Source organism: Oratosquilla oratoria, chromosome 1 (assembly GCF_046742065.1).
Source record: "Oratosquilla oratoria isolate Oo_2021 chromosome 1, ASM4674206v1, whole genome shotgun sequence".
Lineage (NCBI taxonomy): Eukaryota > Metazoa > Arthropoda > Malacostraca > Stomatopoda > Squillidae > Oratosquilla > Oratosquilla oratoria.
Genome location: NC_134777.1, coordinates 127,113,862 through 127,131,361, shown reverse-complemented (window position 1 = coordinate 127,131,361; position 17,500 = coordinate 127,113,862). Strand labels below are relative to the sequence as shown.

The window sequence follows — 17,500 nt, the reverse complement described above, 5'->3', positions numbered from 1 at the left end:
TATGCGTGTCCAATATGTTAAGTACGTACATATGTACACATGCAAGTGCGTATGTCTGTACCCACGCAATACGTAATTACGCATATACGTATATATATACGTACGCATATATATGTGCATATGTATGCGTGTGTGTACATATGTATACATGTGTGTATGTATGTATGTATGTATGTATGTATGTATGTATGTATCCATGTATGTATGTACGTATGCATGTACACATGAAGGCACGGTACCTATAACCAGCCCCGTGTCCCTGGCAGGCAGCATCCGTGCCCAGTAAACTCGTTTTCGCAGATGGTTCCTATGGCAGCGCCCCAGTGAGGGTCTCACCGACGAGCCTACATTGCGCGGGGATTGAAAACGATGCTATTGGTCTCAGTGGTGGTGATGGTAGAATGAGGTGGTGGTGTAAGTAGTGATGTTTGTGGTGGTAGTAGTTGTGGTAGTGGTGGTGGTGGTGGTAGTGGTGGTGACGTATGTAGTGATACTTGTGGTGGAAATCTGGTGGTGATGGTGGTAAATGGTGGAAACAGGTAATCAAGATAATGACAGTGGTGACACTGACACCTAGTCTTAACTGTGAGAGTAAAGGGGTGGAGAGAAGGAGTGAAGAGGGGGAGAAGGGGAGGGAGAGTGAGGGGAGAGGGAGGATGAGGGGGAAAGGGAGAGGGGGAGATGAGAGGGAGAGGAGAGGGGAGGAGTATAAGGGAGAAGGAGTACATAAGAATATTAAGGAGAAAGAATACGTGAACGGGAGAGGTAGGGGAAAAAGGGGAAAAAAGGGGAATGAGGGGAAGAAGGAATAGAAGCAAGAAAATCCAACCTAAAAATAAAATAAATACAAATATAACTTAGTAAAGAAATAATATGTCTCTATGCAGAATGAAAATTATAAAATTTACCATGCTGACGTCTGTTCAACTGTAGTGTATTTGAAATTGGGAGATTTTTGAAAGGGAGAGAAAGAGAGAGAGAGAGAGAGAGAGAGAGAGAGAGAGAGTAGAGAGAAAGAGGGGAAGGAGAGAGAGAGTGGAGAGAGAGAGAGAGAAAGAGAGAGAGAGAGAAGGAAGAAGAAAGGGGGGAAGGGGGAGGGAGGGAGGGAAAGAGAGTGGAGAGGGAGAGAGAGAGAGGGAGAGAGAGAGAGGGAGAGAGAGAGAGAGAGAGAGAGTAGAGAGAGAGGGTGAGTCTGTAATAACTCCGGCACATTGAAATAAATGGCGCACCGGAAAGCCGCCATCTTTCCGGTTTCCGGGGAGGGAGGGAGGGGGAGGGAGGGAGGGGGAGGGGAGTGACCAGGAACCCAGACAGCGTCGTGAGAACCCGGATCCTCGGGCCCAGATGCTTCGTCCCAGAAATATTTGTCCTACGACGGCGTCCTGCTGAGCAGAGGGGGGAGGGGGGAGAGGGGGGGAGAGGGGGAGAGAGGGAAAGATCACCCCTATACACAGCTGGCGGCTGCTGCTGTTCCTTTTGTGCATCATAGGACTTATCGAAACAGCTACAGCAGCAGCATCAGCAGCTGTACTAGACCTCCTTTGCAGCTGCCTCCCCTTCCTCTCTCTCTCTCTCTCTCTCTCTCTCTCTATTTTTTTTTTTTTTTTTTTTTTTTGCCCAGCGAGGTCTTAGCATCATTTTCGGTCAAGTGCGGCCCATAAGATCTTCTTCTATGGGACTTTGCCCAACTTGCCCGCGTAACTGTCCAATTCGGTACAAATAAAGCTCAAACTTCCTCTACACTGGGCAGATATACGGAGAAGAGGAGAAAGAGTGAGAGCAAAAAAGAGAGATCAGAGACCCAACGAGTAATAAAAAAAAAAAAAAAAGAGAGAGAGAGAGCGAAAAAGAGAGGTAACAGACCCGGCTATAAAACGATGGACACAGCACGTATATGTCCTACTGAACAGACATCAGATAGGATCATCACCCCCACCGCCCGTACCTAGTGCCCATCTCAAGAGGTGCCACCTCGGGAACTGGCACCCTGTTCCCGGACCAAACCCATAATGCTCTTATCAATTCCCATTTCTTCCCTCACATGTTCATATATGGGCGAAACGACAACCGGCGACTGCTCTTTTCCTCCTCTTTTTGCTCTTCTTCCTCTTCCTCCTCCTATTCTTCTCTCTTCCTCCCCCTCCTCTTTATGCTCTTCTTCCTCTTCTTCCTTCCCTCCTCCTCCTCGCCGGTGCCATTGGAAGAACCTAGACGTTCAGTTTGTGTTTGATATTGATTCTGGGGAAGGAGAGGAAGGGGGTGGGTGGGGGTGGGGTGGGGGTGGGAGAGTTAAGCTTCTGAAGTCAAGATTATGCTTCGGTTTAATATTATTTTCCCATCGAGAACTGAGAGCCGGATACAAGTTCCCCCACATATGAATAAATAAATAAAATAATTAATAAATAAACAAACACACAAAATAATAATAAATAATAATAGAAAAAATAAAAACATAATTATAAAAAATAAATAAATAAAAAATATATATAATGAATAAAAAATCAACAAATCGTGCTTCGAGGAGATTCGGGGCTCCTTCAAGAACCTTCGAATTTTCGTATTAAATTTAAAGGTTCAGCTTTAAGGTTCAGAGTCTGAGATCGAGTCCTACTAGATCGAGTTCTGAGGAAGGGGAGAGATCTTCCACCTGAAACGGATCTTTATTGATCGAGACCCCACCAAAGGAGTATCTCAAGCTATATATATATATATATATATATATATATATATATATATATATATATATAAACCACAATTCACTTTAATTCTAAGCCATGAACATAGAGAACCTCGAGGAGGCATACATGCAGAAATTGAAACATGGTACAGCTAAGGACTAGAACCTCCGTTAGCACGTAACAAGTGATAGTAACTTAACCGATTGCGCTATATATACGTATATATATATATATATAAGGGAGATGGGGGGGAAAGGCAGGTTCCCAAGGATCCAAGAAATACTCCCCACATGTCTTACCTCCCCCTCTTCCCATCCACTCTTCCCTTATACCCCTGATCCACTACCCAGCCTCTTCCCCCACACCACCCTCCCGCCCCGCCTTCCTTCCATCATCTCTCCTCTGAGTCACCGGAAGAGAAGCTTCCTCAGAAGCCCCAAGGAACTAATGCTACAAGAGCTCTCCGGAAGCGTGTGCGTGCGTGCGTGTGTGTGTGTGTGTGTGTGTGTGTGTGTGTGTGTGTGTGTGTGTGCGTACATGTACACCAGAAGCGCTGGAGCGGATGACACTTGAACTCCGTGAGACTTCTGCAGACGAACGTAAACCGTAACACAAGATGTATGCAGTTTACTTAACCTGACTAGGTAGTGTATCACTATAGTGACCTGTACCTTGGTTCTGGCCCACAAATACTATCCCTCCCATTTGGTAACTTAAGGTTCAACTTTACTATACTCACGGTCACACGCGCACACACACACACACACACACACACACACACACGGAGGGGGGTGGTGTCGACCTGGAAGAAGGACATTTCGCCGCTCACCACATGCTACGGGTTTCCTACACTACCTGAGAAGGTTCCCCTCCCCGTAACCCCACCTTTCACCAAGACCACCTCCACCCACCCAACCTCATCCGCCTCCACCAGATATGTCCGCCCTCCATCCTTATACAAAGAGAGAGAGAGAGAGAGAGAGAGAGAGAGAGAGAGAGAGAGAGAGAGAGAGAGAGAGAGAGCAGCTAATTAGTTGGTCCAATAATTCGTTTTTTTTTTGTTCCATATTTCAACTTTCTTCAAATTTACGAACGATGCTCTCTCCTCACAAAAAAAACGCAAATCCAATACCCAACAATAACTTTTTTCCTAAAAACATAAATTAAAAAAATGAAGACAAAACATAAAAAAAAAACAAGCCAAGCCAAAATGAACAAACAACACGGCGTGGCTGCAGGGGGGCTGGAGGGGGCTGGGGGGGGGGGCTTAGACCCCTCGGGAATCTACGGCTGCTACGAAAATTATGGACACAGTGCTACTGTTGCTAGGCACTCCTCTGTGTGTGTGTGTGTGTGTGTGTGTGTGTGTGTGTGTGTGTGTGTGTGTGTTTACTTAATTGCAGTATACAGGAGAGGCTACGCTCGTTAGGTCCCGTCTCCTATTCTCCAATTCATCATCATAAAAAAAAAAAAAAAAAAAATCATGTAGTTACAACTTAATATATTTCTGTGTGTGTGTGTGTGTGTGTGTGTGTGTGTGTGTGTGTGTGTGTGTGTGTGTGTGTGTGTGTGTGTGTGTGTGTGTGTGTGAGTGTGTTTGTCTTGGGCCACGTGTTGGACTTGTGATCGACAGCTATTACCCTCCCGGAAGAGAGCTTAGAGCTCATATATGGCCCGATCTGTGGGTAATGCTGAGACCTTTAACACACGCACACAACTCCTTGCCCACTAGAGCTGAGGTGACGTCTTTGCAGTGTTGTGATGCTTTCCATGCCTGGATAGGGACCGAACTGAGACAGATGAATTAGCGATCAAACGAAATACCACTACACCAGCAGTGTATGATCGTGTGTCTGTGCTTGTAATATTTAATACTTGCCTTCTTACAGAAGCTACAGTTAGAGCAAAAATCCTGATATGCAATTAGCATGAGAATAAAATGCAATAAAGTTGTCGTTTGCTGATGTCAGCAAAGAACAACAAAAGCGGCCGCTGACTCCGCTGCATCCCCCTTCCCCCCACGTGCGTGCGTGCGTGCATGCGTGCGATGATATGGCTGACTGCATGTTATATAGCAATATTGCATGCACAGTCTCCTGTTGGACACTGCATGAAAGCTATTGGTATGCGTGCTTGATGGTGTATTTGCTGGTTGCAAGCATTTGCATGTCAACCCCAGGGGCGTTTGACATGCAATCCTTCTGCAACTTGGGTGATAAAGAACACACACACACACGCACACAGTCAACTTGTTATCTACAATGTCTTCAACATCGACACGCAAGCACACACAAACACCTACAAGCTCAGGTAATGAAAACAACAACAGCAATAATAATAATAATAATAATTATTGTAATAATATAATAATAATGATGATAATAAAAATAATCATAATGATGATAATAATAAATTTCATTAGCGACTCGTTTCAGCTTTTTTCGGGGCAAGTTAATTAAGGAGATTGTTTGACTAATCGTCCGATATTAACGTACACACACTAAAAATCATATCAAAAATAATAATAATAATAATAATAATATTAATAATAATAAACTTTCTTTTTTCATGATAATCGTCAACATAAAAACACTTGTATAAAAAATACGTGACCAGGGAATCCACCCATTGCAAAATTCATCATTTCATTCAATCCTCCCTTACCGGGTGCTCCTTTTTCCTTATGCCGCCGGGTGGTTTTATTCATCCACACGAGTCTGGTTCGGGATGCCACGAGCACAATAGTTTCCCATATCAGGTGGTGGATGAGTTGCCCTTTCCTCCAGCATCTGCTTGAGAAAGAGAGAGAGAGAGAGAGGGAGGGGAAGGAGAGAGGGGGAGGAGAGAGAGAGAGGGAGGGAGTGGGAAGGAGAAAGGGGAGGAGAGAGAGAGGGAGAAAGGGAGGGAGAAGAGAGGGAGAAAGGGAGGGAGAAGGGAGCGAGAAGGAGTGAGAGGGAGAGAGGGAGAAGGGATAGAGGGAGAGATAGAGATGCCCGCGACTCGTCTTGCAGACGTCAAAATCACCCTCAGATCAGCAGTATCAGCATTTACAGAGGAGGCAGTAACCAAATCTCAAAATAAAACAAAAATTCCCATAATCCCCAAAAGAGACCGACGACGACGACGACGACGACGACGACGACGACCGGCAACACAGCACAAGGTTCCCTCTCCACCTCCTCCACTTCCTCCTCCTCCTCTAACTCCAAAAGCTTGCGTGGCGTTATCGATTGCAATCCCGACGCCGGAGTGCCGCTAGGGCACCTCCCGACCTTAGATACAAAGTTGGCCCAGACTCGACTGCCCCCCGGAGGACACCAGTGCCAACGCCCTGACACCAGTGCCTACTGCCCTGACACCAGTGCCAACTGACCTGACACCAGTGACAAATGGCCTAACACCAGTGTCAACTGCCCTAACACCAGTGTCAACTGCCCTAACACCAGTGTCAACTGCCCTAACACCAGTATCAACTGCCCCAACACCAGTGCCAACTACCCTGACACCAGTGCCAACTGACCTGACACCAGTGACAAATGCCCTAACACCGGTGCCAACTGCCCTGACACCAGTGCCAACCGCCCTGACACCAGTGTCAAGGTCGTTACATCGGGTGCCAATGTCCTGACACTAGTGCCATCATCCTGACACCGGGTGCCAACATGGTTTCCGAACCCGACTGCCATGTGCCAACGCCGTGACATCAGTGCCAACATCCCTGACACCAACGACCTGTCAAGTCTTCAGTGTCATTTTCCGTAACCTTGAAAACTACCCATGGTTTTTTTTTTTTTTTTTTTTTTTTTTTTTTTTTTTTTTTTTTGCCACCAGCTCTTATAGGGCCGCGGCTTTCCAGTTAGAGAAGCTGGAAGTAATATTTCATTGGCCTATATACATCCGAGAGAGACAATGTGTGTGTGTGTGTGTGTGTGTGTGTGTGTGTGTGTGTGTGTGTGTGTGTGTGTGTGTGTGTGTGTGTTTGTGTATGCGCGCGCACTCGCGCACTTGCCCACGAAAGCACGCGCAAACACTTTACAAGGAAGAATTATGAGTAGCTTAAACAAAAACATGAAACACATACATACATACACATACACACACACACACACACACAAATATATACATATATATATATATATATATATATATATATATATACACACGAGCACACACACACACTCACACACACCTAGGTCTCTTAATCCATTACTGGCCAACCGCCACTTGTGCGGACGTTTGGGACCTAGAGGACATAAACCCACTTCAGAAATTGGCCCCGCAGGACACAAAACACCACCAATTCCCGAAGTGGGTTTAGGTCCTCCAGGGCCCAAACGTCCGCACAAGTGGCGGTTGGACTGTGATGTAATAAGAGACCTAGGCGTGTGTGTGTGTGTGTGTGTGTGTGTGTGTGTGTGTGTGTGTGTGTGTGTGTGTGTGTGTGTGTGTGTGTGTGTGTAGTCTTTAAGAAAGTACTGAAAATATGTATATGATATATTTTCTAAAATATATCAATAAATTGGTACAGCTTTCCAACAGATATGGTACAAGTTCAGAGTAAATGATTTAAACTGATAATGGAGGAGTTGGCTTCATGAACAAAATGTAAACAAGACACAAATAGACTGAAATGATATGAAATCAATGAATTACGGAACCTACTAGAGTATTCTTTAAAGAAAGGAAGAAAGAATAAAAGAGGAGGAATAATAATAATAATATTAATAATAATAAAATAAATAAAACTCAAAGTATTTTTTTTTTCTTTTTCCTAGGCTTGTATATTTTTTCAAACCACTTTCAACATGAGAATATAAAAAAGTTACAATTTTTTCTTTCTTTCCCTTGGCCTCTTCCAGGGCTTGTCCTCTTCCAGACCTTCCGGAGCGAGCAAGACTGAAGGGACACATAGTCTGGGACACGTCCCTGGAGGATCCCAAAAGGACTTTGGATACTAACTGAAGGATTTCCATGATACTGAAACCGACCCTGTGTGTGTGTGTGTGTGTGTGTGTGTGTGTGTGTGTGTGTGTGTGTGTGTGTGTGTGTGTGTGTGTGTGTGTGTGTGTGTGTGTGTGTGTGTGTGTGTGTGTAAGTGTGACTACTAACACACCTCCCAAGGGATTTTCCTCACCAATCTCAAATCTCACTGAACCAGTTTACAAATATTCTTTGATTTCTTTCTTCGTGAAGTGACTCCCCTTCGGACCAGAGTCGCGTACCATTATTTTGCAGCTGTACAGTAGATTAATCTCCACTCGGATTATTATTATTTATTCATTTTATTATTTTTTATCTATCTATTTTTTTATATTCTCTTTGGTGCTGTATAATCACAGTAGGTGTGAGCATTACCAACACTACAACGGTTGATACAATACCCTCCTACCCAAATACAATACATACCTAAAACACCTTCCTTTCGATAATTCGTTATACAACACCTCCTCCCTTTTCGGAACACGCGGCTTCAACCCCCCCACCCCCCTCTCGACCTTCAAGAATACACCCCCCTCCCCCTCCGCCCTTTCCCCCCCGAAGGCCCAACTCTCGGCGAGAGATCTATGGTCTCAAGCGATCGTCCCAGGAAAATCCTACGAACATGACGCTCAGACGCCTCCTCCTCCTCCTCCTCCTTGGCGCCAACCACCGGCGCTTTTATCCTTGTGGGCTACCAGGCGCCGCCGGGCATAGACGTGGTTAAGCCCAGTGCGAGACAGAAAGTCCAAATCTGGACTTTGTTCTTATTGAGGTCCTAGCTATGACCTTGGCTGCCCAGTAAAAATACATAAATAAAAATAAATACATAAATGAGAGAGAGAGAGAGAGAGAGAGAGAGAGAGAGAGAGAGAGAGAAAGCCTTGAAGGGTCAAAATGTCAACTCATTACCATTTAATTGTATTCAAACTAACGCTAGACTATTGTAAGACGAATTACCACCCAGTACAAACATAACAACTAACAATTTAGGTTTACAAATAAAAGGGTCTACTGTATATTTGCTTTCTCTCTCTCTCTCTCTTTTACTCTCTTGCTCCCCTCTACCTTCTGTCACCTTCAGCATCAGCAGCAACTGTTGGAACGAGCATCAGCAACCTGGGAGGGAAGCTCAATTTTCTCCCTATGCGGTGTGTAGCTCACCTGGCCACCAGCAGAAACATCTGCAGACAAGCCCCTCCCCTCCACTCCCCTCCCCTTCCCTCCTCTCCCTCGGTTAACCTCCCGCTCACTCCCCATCGCCTCCTCTCACTCCTCATCCCCCTCTCCCTTTATCTCCTCTCGCCCGCCCTCACTCCCTCCCTCTCCCTCCTCTAGCCCCCCTACCACCCTCTTACCCTCCTCTCACTTCCACCCTCTCCTTCCCTTGACATCCTCTCTCTTTTTCTATCTTTCTCTCTCTCTCTCTCTCTCTCTCTCTCTCTCTCTCTCTCTCTCTCTCTCCCCCAACCCCTTGGTTCTTCCAAGCCACTCACGATCAACAGGTGTGAGCTGTAGCATCTTGTACAGCTGCAGTGCGCACGCGCGTGCAGCGGCTGCGCCACGCCCATCGCCCTGACCACCAGTGCCAGGTGAGAATGCCACAGTGCCACTTCGGGAAACTGAAGGAGGAGAAGGAAGCAAAGGAGGAGAAGGTGGAGGAAGAGGAAGCAAAAGAGGACGATGAGGAGGAGGAAACAATGGAGAACGATGAGGAAGAGGAGGAGGAAGCAAAGGAGGACGATGAGGAGGAAGAGGAAGTAAAGGAAGACGATGAGGAGGAGGAAGAGGAAGCAAAAGCGTACAATGAAGAGGAGGAGGCGGAGGAAGCAAAGGAGGACGATGATGAGGAGGAGGAAGAGGAACCAAAGGAGGACGATGATGATGATGATGATGATGATGATAAGGTGGAGGAAGCAAAGGAGGACGATGAGGAGAAGGAGGAAGAGGAAGCAAAGGAGGACGAGGAAGAGGAAGCAAAGGAAGACGATGAGGAGGAGGAGGAGGAGGAGGAAGCAAAGGAGGACGACGATGAGAAGGAGGAGAAGGAGGAAGCAAAGGAGGACGACGACGAGGAGGAGTAGGAAGAAGAGGAGGGACGAGGTAGCTGGATGAATGAATAGATGGATGAAAATAAATCCAACGAGAGCCTACATTCCCTAAGAAGCGGATGAAAAGTTTCCCAAACTTTTATTCCGACTGTCGGCAGGTGATTTTATTCGTTTATGATGCAATAATCTGGATGCGAAGGCTGGCCAATAAATCCCTTTAGTATTTCTTTTGATCATTTCCTTGTACCATTATTATTACTAATATTATCATTACTATTGATACTATTACTATAAAGTATTATTATTAAATTAGTATGGCAAGACTTTAAATGAGACTAAAGTACACGAATATTAATGGGAGAATTTGAATTCCTTAATATTTCGACAAGCTTGATCACAAAATTGTGATTAAGACCCACAAGGTCAGAACGTCAAGACATTAAAATTCTCTATTTAATTCTCGTCTACTTCTTTCAACTTCAATCTCATTTGTCATTGTACATTTTATTCAATACTTTAAAATTCCAATTCACACACCAAACTGACCGACAATCTTTCAACTCCTCGTCTATCCATCCATCCATCCATCTCCGTTGTCCATCAACTCTCACCTTTCCATCACCACTGCTACATATTCCAGAGTTTTATCTCAATCAAAAATTTTACCTAAGTCAAGATTCCATGTGCAATGCAACTTTCAGTTCCAGGGAAATAGTGTCTCAAGTATAACTTAATATAACCTGTTCACAAGATATAAAAGCTAGATAACTTTTATATATACTCAATCAATATTCATTTCCACACACAAATTCTTCTTCCACCAGCTTCCGTATCAGATGACTTTACCTTTTATTCCGACTTTCCGTCAGGTGATTTTATTCATATCCGTAGTTCATCCTTGGTCTTACACCTTGGTCTTTGGATCACGTGTTGGACTCGTGATCGACAGCTATTTCCCTTCCGGAAGAGAGCTCAGAGCTCGTATGACCGATCTATGGGTAATGCTTTGATCTTACACGCACACACACACCCAACTTCCCGCCCACGAGAGTTGGAGTAACGACTCAAAGCGCAGCGATACTGAAATTATTTTCAGCCCTGGGCAGGATTCGAACCCGGACCACCGTAGTGACGGTCTGGGACTCTACCAACCGCGCCACCGAGTCGTGTGTGTATAAAAATCCCTACCCTTGCCACAGGTACTAAATATTTATATATGTGTTCTGTATGTGTCCTAGGTGCCACTGGGCGATTGTATCTCCCGCAGTTGTGCTGTGAGGCGAGTTACCACGCTTGTGATAAGAACCGGGTGATTATATCAAGACAGGGTTTAAAGCTTACGGATAAGACAGCAGATAAGAACAGACACGTGACCCTTTCTACTCTTATCCTCATCATTGGCGTTGCTCCCCATCTCCATAGGACCACTTCGCCCACGAAGATCTTACCACCTAACAGCCTAATTAACCCTTTCTGTAGCACCTAATAACACCTTTCATTTTATCACCAAACTGAAAAATATTCCATTCATTTCCGTGGTAACCCCTATGCTCACTAAGGGGCCCCTTGATGGCGACATGACGTCAAGGCGTTTTCCAAGATGGCGTGGCGCGCGCAGCCAAGAAGGGAGGTTGGACGACACCCCTGTACCTCCCCCACGCGAGAAAGACCCCCTGGGGGCTGAGCCACTCTATTTAATGTCCCTGGAAATTAACCCCTGTGGTTTTGACCCAAAACGGCAGCCAAGCACCGCAATATCAAGCGGATAAAGCCATTTCATATTTTGTTTTGACCAACCGATATTCCGTGCAAAGTGAAGACGACAGAATACGCACGTACGCACCAATCAGCCCCGTTATCTTTCCATTAAATCAGTTCAAATCCGTCGAAGTTGATTAAACCTTCGTTTTTCCTTCCTTCAAACTGCCGCCAGACGATTTTATTCAGTTCAAAGTCTCCCACCGTGGAAGAGTTCCAGATTAATGATTTTTTTTTCATCTATACAGTGCGTATAAACGCTATACTTCGCAGCTTGCTACGGCTAAGAAGACAGAAGGAGAGAAAGATAGGGGTGGAGGGAGGGAGGCAGGAAAGAGAGAAAGGAAAAAGAGAGGCGGAGGAGAGATGAGGAGGGAGACAGGAGGGAAAGAGAGAGGAAGGACAGAGGGAGGGAAGAAGAGGAAAAGAGGGAAGTGAGGAGAGGAAGGAGAGAGAGGAGGGAAAGAGAGAGGAGGGAGAGAGGCGGAAAAGAGAGGAGGGGAAGAAAAAGGAGTGAGAGAGAGAGGAGGGGAAGAGAGAGGAGTGAGAGAGAGGAGGGGAAGAGAAAGGAGTGAGAGAGGAAGGAGAGTGGAGGGAGAGAAAGGTGCGGGCGAAAGGGAAACGGGAGAGAGAGAGGAGAGAGAGAGTAAGAGGAAGGGGAGGAGAGAAAGGAGTGTGTGAATAGGGGAGTAGAGAATGGAAGGGAGAGAGGGGCGGGGGAGAGAAGCAGGAGAGAGATGAGGCGGGAGAGAGTGATGAGGAGAGAGGACTGAGAGGAGAGGGAGAGTAGGCAGAGAAAGAGGAGGGAGGGAGAGAGAGGGGGGGAGAGGAAGGAGAGAGAAAACAGGGAGAGAGAGAGGAGGGGAGAGAGAAGAGGAAAAGAGGGAGGAGGGAGGGAGAGGAGGGAGAGAGAGGAAGGAGGGAGAGAGGTGGGAAAGAAAGATGAGCGAGAGAGAGGAGGAAGAGAGGGAAAGAGAGGAGGAAGAGAGGGAAAGAGGGAGGGAGGGAGAGAGACGAGGGAAAGAGGGGGTAGGGAGAGAGACGAGGGAAAGAGGGGGTAGGGAGAGAGAGGAGGGAAAATGAGGAGGAAAGTGAGGTAGAGAGGGAAAGCAAGGGAGGGAAAAGAGGGAAGTGAGAGAGGAAAATGGAAGAAGGAGCGAGTGGAAGCGAGCGAGAGACAGAATGAGAGAAGCTAGTGGGAAATACAGAAAATGAGAGGAAAAGAAAATCAAGAGAACGAGAGAATGGGCGGGGAAAACGAGAGAAATGGCGGTGAAAGAGAAAAAAAAGAGGCGGAAAAAACGAGAGAAAGGGCGGTAAAAAGAAACGAAAGAAAAAGAGAAAGAGAGAGAGAGAGAGAGAGAGAGAGATTTTGGGCTCACCAAGCAAGCACAATGGCACCGATGCTCGAAGAAGGGAAGTTGTGTCGTCTTCCTCCTCCTCCTCCTCCTCCTCTTCTCCGAAGAGAGGAGCTTCTTCCTCCTCTCTCAGCCTCAACCTCAATCCAGTTGGACGTCTTGGCTCTTACCTGAAATTGAAATAAAAAATAAAATTAATAAAAAATATTTACATAAAAAATAATAAAATTAAATGTCATCGCTCAAATACTGAAGACCTAATGACAAGGAATCTCCCAGGACCTCCCAGGGAATCCTGGGGGAGATCCTGGGGGACGAAGGACCTGCCCAGATATCTCGGTGGTTTTTGGGAATCAGACCACAAGAGAACAGATGTTCTGGAAGGTTCTGGAAGCTGGAAAAGGAACGGAAGAGGCCGTTCTGGAAGGTTCTGGAAGCTGGAAAAGGGGAATGGAATAGGCGGTTCTGGAAGCTGGAAAAGGTTAATGGAAGAGGCTGTTCCGGAAGGTTCTGGAAGCTGGAAAAGGTTAATGGAAGAGGCTGTTCTGGAAGGTTTTGGAATCTGGAAAAGGGGAATGGAAGAGGCTGTTCTGGAAGCTGGAAATGGAATGGAAGAGGCCGTTCTGGAAGGTTCTGGAATCTGGAAAATGTTAATGGAAGAGGCTGTTCTGGAAGCTGGAAAGGAAATGGATGAGGTGGTTCTGGTGGTACTGCTCACTCCCAATGCCTGGAATGGGTCTCTGCCGAGTACTGTAAAGAGGAAAAAAGTTAATGGATTTGTGCGCTGGAGTGCATTAAATGAATTATCGGCATTGTGGAGAGGGAAAGGGAGAAGGTGGAAAGGGTGGGTGGACGTGGTGGTGGTGGTGGAGGAGGACGTGGATGCTGGTGAAGGAGGGAATGGAGAGGGAGGGTGGAAGTGGAGAGGGAGGGTGGAAGTGGAGAAGTGGAGAGGAAGTGATGAGGTGGAGAGGGAAGGTGGACATAGGGAGACGGAGAGGCGAATTAATGCAGAAACTTCAAAATTACCTTATAAATGAAGGATAAGCAGGTGGTTCACAAATAAGAGACAAAATGAGACAAAATTAGGAAGTAAAAAAAAAAAGAAGTGCCAAGGACCACGACAAACTAGGAATCCATAGGAGCGAAGGAGGATCTGGATGAAAAGGAGGACGAGGAGCTGGGAGGAGGAGGAAGAGGACGATGGGGGAGGAACAGGTGCTGGAGGAGGAGGAGGAGGAGGACGGGTAGGAGGAGGAGGAGGAGGAGGAGGACGGGTAGGAGGAGGAGCAGGAGGAGGAGGACGGGTAGGAGGAGGAGGAAGAGAACGGGTAGGAGGAGGAGGAGGAGGACAGGTAGGAGGAGGAGGAGGAGGACGGGTAGGAGGAGGAGGAGGAGGACGGGTAGGAGGAGGAGGAGGAGGAGGAGGAGGAGGACGGGTAGGAGGAGGAGGAGGACGGGTAGGAGGAGGAGGAGGAGGACGGGTAGGAGGAGGAGGAGGAGGACGGGTAGGAGGAGGAGGAGGAGGAGGAGGAGGACGGGTAGGAGGGAGAGGAGGACGGGTAGGAGGAGGAGGAAGGGTAGGAGGAAGTGAAGGAGAATGAAGGGGAGGAGGAGGAAGATTAGGAGGAGGAAGGTGAGGGATTTGAGACTATAACAAGTCAGTCAAACACATCCCCTCTGACCAACTAATCGAGCAACTAAGCCAAGATTTCGCCATATCTAACTGGGTCGGATATGGGAGAGGGGGGAAGGATGTGGGATGCCGGTGGCGGGGTAGCAGAGAGAGGGAGGAGGGGAAAGAGGTGTGGGAGTAGTGTGGGTGAGCGAGTTTCAAGACGTCCTGGAATAGCGGGATTTATGGAGGGAGTGTGGGAGTCAAGGCAATTGCGTGGGAGTACGAACAGGCGCGTGGGAACATCGGGGAGTGTGTAGGAGTATCGTCAGAAGAGAATGGGAACCCACGAAGGCGCGTGGGAGTGGATGTGGTCTTGTGGGAGGATCGAGGAGTTAGGAGTTAGTCGGGGTGCGTACCATAAAGTAGCAAATGTAAAATGGATTATCGTATATGCGAGAGTATCGTTAAAGTATGACTTTGTATTGGATCCCATTGTGAAGAGAGTCTCGGTGTGCGCTGGAAGAAGGGAAGGAGTAAGGTGGGTAGGAGGGGTAAGGAGGGAGGGAGGGAGGGAGGGAGGGGAGGGTAAGGAGGGAGGGAGGGAAGGGAGGGTATGGAGGGAGAGGAGGGTATGGAGGGAGGGGAGGGGATGGCGGGAGGGAAGGGTACGGAGGGAGGGAGGGGAGGGGAGGGAGGGAGGGAAGGGTACGGAGGGAGGGAAAGAGGAGTACGGAGGGAGGGAGGGAAGGGTATGGAAGGAGGGAAGGGTAAGGAGGGGGGATGGGTATGGAGGGAGGAAAGGGTAAGTAGGGAGGGATGGAGGGAAGGGTAAGGAGGGAGGGATGGAGGGAAGGATAAAGAGGGAAGGAGGGAGGGAGGGGGGGAAGGAGCGAGAGGAAAATAAGAAACGATGGAGAGAAAGACGGAGGAAGGAAAGATGGAGGAAGAAAGAAAAAGGGGAAAGAAGGGAGGAGAGGAAGGAGGAAGAGAGGGGGAGGGAAGAATGAGAGAAGGAGGGAAGAAAGAGGGAGGGAGGGAGGAAGGAAAGAGGGAGGGACGAAGGGAAGAGGGTGAGTGAGATGTAGGGAGATAGGGAGGGAGGGAGAATGAAAAGAGAGGACGAAAAAGGTGGAGGAAGGGGGAAGGGGGAAGGGGGAAGAAGGAGTAGAGAGTGAATGGTGAATGATGAATGAAGGACGTGAAGGAAGGAGGAAGGAAGGAAGGGAAGGAGGGTAGGAGGAAGCGTAGGTGGCTAGACCCACTATAGGGGGAGGGGGGAAGGGGGGGAAGGGCACCTAGACACTCAAGATATTCCACTGAAATCAGGTCATTTTTTAATTAAAGGAGCCACGAGGCGGAAGGCGGAAGGAAGATGGGAGAAGGAGGGCGGAAGGGGGGGGGGGCCGCAGGTGACGTCAGGAAGAGGAAGGTCGAGGGAAGGCGATGACCAGCGCTTCTATCCTTGGAGACAATATGGAGTCTTAAAGGAGTTGGTTAAGGAGTTGGTTAAGGAGTGAGTTAAGGAGGACAGCGAAATGGAGCTCACGACGAAAATCAAATCAGTTCAGCATTTCCATTTTATATTTTACATTTTTTTTTTTTTTTACTTTTATTCTAATTACTTTTTTAAGTGGAGATTGATCACCAATCGTAAATAAATGTTACAAGAGAAGAGAATAAAAAGACTAAAGAAGGAAGGAAGGAAGGTAAAAGATAGGAATGGGAATGAGAATGGAAGGGAATGGACGAGGAAGGGGAGAGGAGGGGAGAGGAAGGATACGTAGAGAGAGAGAGGAGAGGAAAGGGAAGAAGTGGGAGGAGGGAAGAGGAGAGAGAATGGGAGGGAAAGAAAGGGAAGAAGAAAGAGAGTGGGATGGGAAGGAAGGGGAGAAGGGAGAGAATGGGAAGGGAGGAAAGGGGAGAGGGGAGAGGACAGACAGGGAGACTATGGGAGAGGTAAGGAGGTGGGAGAGAGAGAGAGAGAGGTGTGGAGAAGAGGGATGAGGAAGCTGAGAGGAGAAGAAAGGAAGGAGAAGAGAGAAGAGAGGAAGAGAAGGCGAAGGAAGAGGAAGAAGGGGTGGAAGGGGAAACAGATGAGGAGACAGAGTAAGAGGATGAGGAGAATGTAAAGGGGAAGAAGGAAGGGGAAGGGAAGGGGAAGGGAAGGGAAGGGGAAGGAAAGGGGAAGGAAAGGGGAAGGGAAGGGGAAGGGAAGGGAAGGGGACGGGGAAGAAATGAAGAGGAAGAGGGGCGTTGGGGAAAAGGAAGGGAGAGGAAAGAAAGGGAGGGGAAAGAGGGGAAGGGAAAGGGAGGGAAAAGAAGGGAAGGGGAAGGGAGGGGAAGAAGGGAAGGGAGGGTAAAGAAGGGAAGGGAGGGGAAAGAAGGGAAGAGGAAGGGACGGAAAGAGGGGAAGAAATGAAGAGGATGAGGGGCGTTGGGGAAAGGAAGGGAGGGGAAAGAAGGGAAGGGGAAATGACGGAAACTTAGGAAAGAGACGGTGGGAAGTTTGAGGGAGGGAGGGAAGGAAAGAAGGAAAAGAGGGGCGTGGGAGAGAAGGAAGGGAGAGGAAGGGAAGGGAGAGAAAGGTAAGGGAGAGGAAGGGAGAGGAAGGGAAAGGCACCAAGTATTTATCAGCCATGGACTGGCAAGGGGAGATAACGGCAAAAAATGGAGATAAAAGATGAAAAAAGGAGGAAATTAATTAGGCGAGGACAGAAGACGATTGAAAGAGAGATCCGATAAAGCTGACGAGAAGAGAAGGAAGAAGAAGAAGGAGGAGGAGGAGGAGGAGGAGGAGGAGGAGGATGCAAGAATGATGACGAAGATTAAGAGGAGGACAAGGAGGAGGGGGTTGTAGGAGGACGAGAAGGAGGATGAGGATGAGGATTAGGAGGAGTAGGAATAGGAGGAGTAGGAGGAGGAGGAGAAGGAGGAGAGGGAGGAGGACAAGGAGGAGGGGGTTGTAGGAGGACGAGAAGGAGGATGAGGATGAGGAGGAGTAGGAACAGGAGGAGTAGGAGGAGGAGGAGAAGGAGGAGAGGGAGGAAGAGAAGGGGAAAT

The 17,500-nt window shown here is 47.6% G+C and overlaps 1 protein-coding gene across 6 annotated transcripts in view; it reads right to left on the bottom strand.

Moving 5' to 3' along the window:
• Nucleotides 1-17,500, bottom strand: part of krz (beta-arrestin protein kurtz) — a 336,006-nt gene that overhangs the window by 167,018 nt on the left and 151,488 nt on the right. Inside the window, exon 1 of one of the 6 annotated variants that reach the window (XM_076187362.1) lies at nucleotides 10,553-10,747. The exons of the other annotated variants lie outside the window; for them this stretch is intronic. The gene's annotated coding sequence lies outside the window, so the exon portion shown is untranslated. Of the gene's footprint in view, nucleotides 1-10,552; nucleotides 10,748-17,500 lie in introns of those variants that run through there. 6 annotated transcript variants of the gene reach the window in all.